General features: G+C 43.8%; 1 pseudogene across 1 annotated transcript; it reads right to left on the bottom strand.

Annotated features, from left to right (window-relative positions):
* Nucleotides 1-663: 663 nt before the first annotated feature.
* LOC309813390 (large ribosomal subunit protein uL22-like) lies at nt 664-1,430 on the bottom strand (annotated as a pseudogene). Its single transcript has one exon. The product of its transcript is annotated as a large ribosomal subunit protein uL22-like (transcript).
* Between the last annotated feature and the right edge of the window lie 2,917 nt (nt 1,431-4,347).

Raw genomic sequence — 4,347 nt, 5'->3', positions numbered from 1 at the left:
ATATAAAACATTTAGTAAAATGCTGGCATGAGTTCAAGGAATGCTAATTATTATCACTATTGTCTTTATTACTATCTTTATTGTTACTATCACAGTGGAAAAAAAGACTTTGGAGTCAGTGGAGATGCAATTCTACTAAACAGGTATGTGACCTCAGGCAAAGAATTTGGCTTAGTATTCTCAACAGGGCAGTACTGCCTCCTAGTGGGTGCCTGGGGAACTGATTTTTTTTTTTTTTTTTTTTTTTTATGGTGGTCACACTGGCCAGGGAGCTAACTGACTTTAGGGGAAGGGGACAGAGGTACTCGATGTCTGGTACACAAAAGAATTGCCCATGCCCACGGGTCTGAACCAACTACAGGTAGAAAATATTAAAAGCGCCTGCATAAAGCCATTAAAGAAAGAATGATTAAATGGAATAAAGACACTGTCTAGAAGTAATTGAGTACTCTACCCTGTGCATTTGCACTAAATTTTTTTCTAATTGTTATTCCCCTTCTATCAAAGGATGTATACTATTTAATACTTAAACCGTGTTTAAGTGCCAGGAACTGTTTTAAGCACATTTCATGTATTAATTCACTTAAACCTTCATAACAACCCCATGGGATAGGTACTTTTTAATTTACTCCCCTCCCCCTGCCCCATGTTGTGAGGTTTGGTTTTTTTGTTTGTTGTTTGTTTTGTTTTTTTGGCCTTGCAGTGTGCGGGATCTTAGTTCCCCCGACCAGGGATCCAACCGTGCACCCTGCAGTGGAAGTGTGGAGTCTTTTTTTTTTTTTTTACTTTTATTTGCATTTATTTTTTGCAGCATTTATTCCCGGGCCGTAAGTTTTTGTTTCTTCAATTTCTTCTGGGATATCTTTTTCTTCTGGGCAACCTCCTCTTCTGGTTTAAGAACATCTGTTCTTTTTCAGTAAGGATCATCTCAGTGTGGCAGGGAGAGCTCATGTATGGGTTGATCAGACCATAAGCTCTATAAGTCCTGCGCCGCACCTTGGGGGCTTTGTTCACCTGGATATGCTCAATGACCAGAGAATCTACATCTAAGCCCTACAGTTCAGCATTACTCTCTGCATTTTTGAGCATGTGCAGTAAAAATTAAGCACTCTTTTTGGGACACCGACCCTGCGTCCAGCCCCACTGTTTGGCCTGGGCACACCTACCAGCTCCACCATTGTAACAACGGAATGGCACACATTGCTTCTTTAAGGTGACATCCTTCAGATACTTGGTGGCTTTTCGGATATGCATACCCTCAATGGCCTGGGCTGTTTGACGAGTGTTCTTAAAGTGAACACGAAGATTTGAACCTCTCGACTTGCATGATTTTGTGGGATTTTCTGGGTCAAGTGAATAGCGAACCATTTTTAGAGGTCACCTCAGGCCGCTGACCGGAAAAGAAGTGTGGAGTCTTAACCACTGGACCACCAGGGAAGTCCCGTTGTGAGTTTATTTTTTGACATTATAGTTTTAAGGCCCAGCTCATTTGTGAGAATACTGCATTTCTCATTTCTCCTCCAGCAGTCTATTTGTCTTGGCATGTTATCCCTACTTCAATTAAGCTTATTTCTCCCTCTCTTCTATCATATTCAAATAAGTCTGATCTATCATTACTTCCTGTGTTGTTTTGTTTTGTTTTGTTTTTTGTGGTACGCAGGCCTCTCACTGTTGTGGCCTCTCCCGTTGCGGAGCACAGGCTCCGGACGCGCAGGCTCAGCGGCCATGGCTCACGGGCCCAGCCGCTCCGCGGCATGTGGGATCTTCCCGGACTGGGGCACGAACCCGTGTCCCCTGCATCAGCAGGCGGACTCTCAACCACTGCGCCACCAGGGAAGCCCGTGAAAACCCACTTTTTTTTTTTTTTTTTCCTTCAGTACGCGGGCCTCTCACTGTTGCGGCCTCTCCCGTTGCGGAGCGCAGGCTCGGCGGCCATGGCTCACGGGCCCAGCCGCTCCACGGCATGTGGGATCTTCCCGGACTGGGGCACGAACCCGTGTCCCGTGCATCGGCAGGCGGACTCTCAACCACTGCGCCACCAGGGAAGCCCGTGAAAACCCACTTTTAAAGAGCCATCTAGCAGTTTTAATCCTTCATCTTATCCTTCCCACCTGCCTATCCCTGTGACTTCAGAAACCCCTTTCTTGAAATCTGCCCAGACCCCTTTTACCACAAATGTCCCTCTTGACCATGGACCCCTCAAATCCATGCCCCTTCAACTCAAACTGGACAGTGGACTCAAAAAGTAGGTAAGGACCAGCGTCAGTGGAAACACTCTTCGTGTGCACTGGGGAATGCAAGAATGCAGTGGGCGCGCGCTCTTGCTTGCCCAGCACCAAAATGGGTCAGTTTTGCTTAAAAGCCATTCCTTGGGTGCTTACCGCATACCAGTGTTAGCCTGCCACATAACAGCTAACGCTTACTGAGCAGTGTCACTCTGTGTTGAGTGCCATGTATGCATCACATCACTGTGTTCTCAAGATATTTTCAGGAGGTTTATTTTCTATTGTTACCCATTTTATGGATGAGAAAAATGGAAGTGTCAAAAATTATGCAGCTGGTCATTGAGCTATAAGTGAGGAAGCCAGGATTCAAACCCTGGCTACTGGCTTCAAAGCCTGAAGGCCTTAACATTATACTGCTCCCTGAACTAGCACTTCATTAGCTGTTGGGGCAACCCTTGTTCCACCTCTGCCATGGTGTCCCTGCGTGACTTTGGGCAAATCTACCTTCTGATCTCTTAAACATAGGACTGGGACTATGGACTCTAAGGCCACTTCGTTAAGTGGTCTTGCAACTTGCATTACACCATTACAGCTCAATCACTCCTGGGCTGTGACCTTGGACGACTTGTCCAGCCTTCTCTATACTAGGATGAGTACATTAGCCTTATTACTGATACCCTTTTAAATTATTTTCTTCCTGTCACCTGCTGTCAAGTCCAAAAAGTTGGCCCTGGTTCAGGAACCAATCTTGGATGATGCGCTTAAAAAAACCCTTCTTTCCATTCACCTCTATGAGAATCCAAATCATTTGAGGAAAGGAATGGAGTGTTCTTCCAGGTCAATAGGCTGCAGCTGCTGGAGGCAATTCAATAGCTTTAATCACCAGGTCCACTGTCAAAATCTAATTGATCACTTGAATGCACCTGCTTAGCCAGTATTTTCTTCCTCCAGCAATTAAGAAATGATGCATTAACTTCAACCACCCAGTTTTGAAACCAGACAAGGTGCGTTCATCTCTGCAACAGCCTTGCCTGGCCATGGAATTCTGGGGTGTTCTCCCTAAGACTCCATTAAAAAAAAAAAAGGAAAAAAAAAGTGTGCACTTTTCTCTATAAAGTTGAAAAAATTAAAAGGTCCCAAATGTAAGTTTGATGTTTACCGGTCCTCATATAAAATGCAATACTCACCAATGTTCCCACATTCCTATAAGGGTGATGTCAAGACCAGGAGACCGGAGTTGCCATAGCAACTAGTCATAGCTTTGAAGCATGCCCATGACACAAGGTTAATAGTGAACATGGACAGACGGAACCAATGTCAACCCATCCACATTAGCACAGCTTTGTCCTCCTTGACAGTGACATTTTAGTCATTAATTTAAGCATTAGTCATTAAATTATGCCAGGTAGGCCTTTGCCAAGAAATATCTTGACTGCTTAACAGTTGTGGTACTTGCCCAGATGATGACATGTACATACACCTCAGATGTGCATGCTTCACATGTGTAATAAGGATAAAGCTGAGATTAGCATTTTAGCTGTATAAATACTTGCTCGTTACAGTATGCCTAACTTTCTAGAAAACAAATTTAACGTTACCTCTAGAAAGGAGGTAAGTCTTTTCCAGTGTCTGTACAATTTACTTTTACCATAAACATGACAGTCACTAAGTGGCAATAAAGTGGCATCTTATGATTGGGTTGTAAAATAAAAATGCAGTGAGCAGAAAACAAGGGCTGTGGAGCCAAGTATGGCCTCAGTGCTGAATACATTACAGATCTTCCTCAACGTATGATGGAGTTACATCTTGATAAACCAGTCATAAATTGAAAATACAAGTCAAAACCACATTTAATACACCTAACCTACCAACATCACAGCTTAATCTAGCCTACCTTAAACGTGTTCAGAACACTTACATTAGCCTACATTGGGCAAAATCATCTAACATAAAGTACTGAATCTCTCATGTAACTCACTGAATACAGAAAGCGAAAAACAAAATGGGTGTATGAGTCCAGAATGCTTTTTAAGTGTATTGGTCGCTTACTCTCGTGATCACATAGCTGACTGGGACCCACTGCTTGGCTTGCTTCCCCTGCACCAAGCGTATACTGCCGGGG

This window comes from Mesoplodon mirus (genome assembly GCF_964341445.2).
Source record: "Mesoplodon mirus genome assembly, chromosome: 12".
NCBI lineage: Eukaryota > Metazoa > Chordata > Mammalia > Artiodactyla > Ziphiidae > Mesoplodon > Mesoplodon mirus.
The sequence above is the reverse complement of the archived record's forward strand: the minus strand, read 5'-3'. Positions and strand labels throughout refer to the sequence as shown.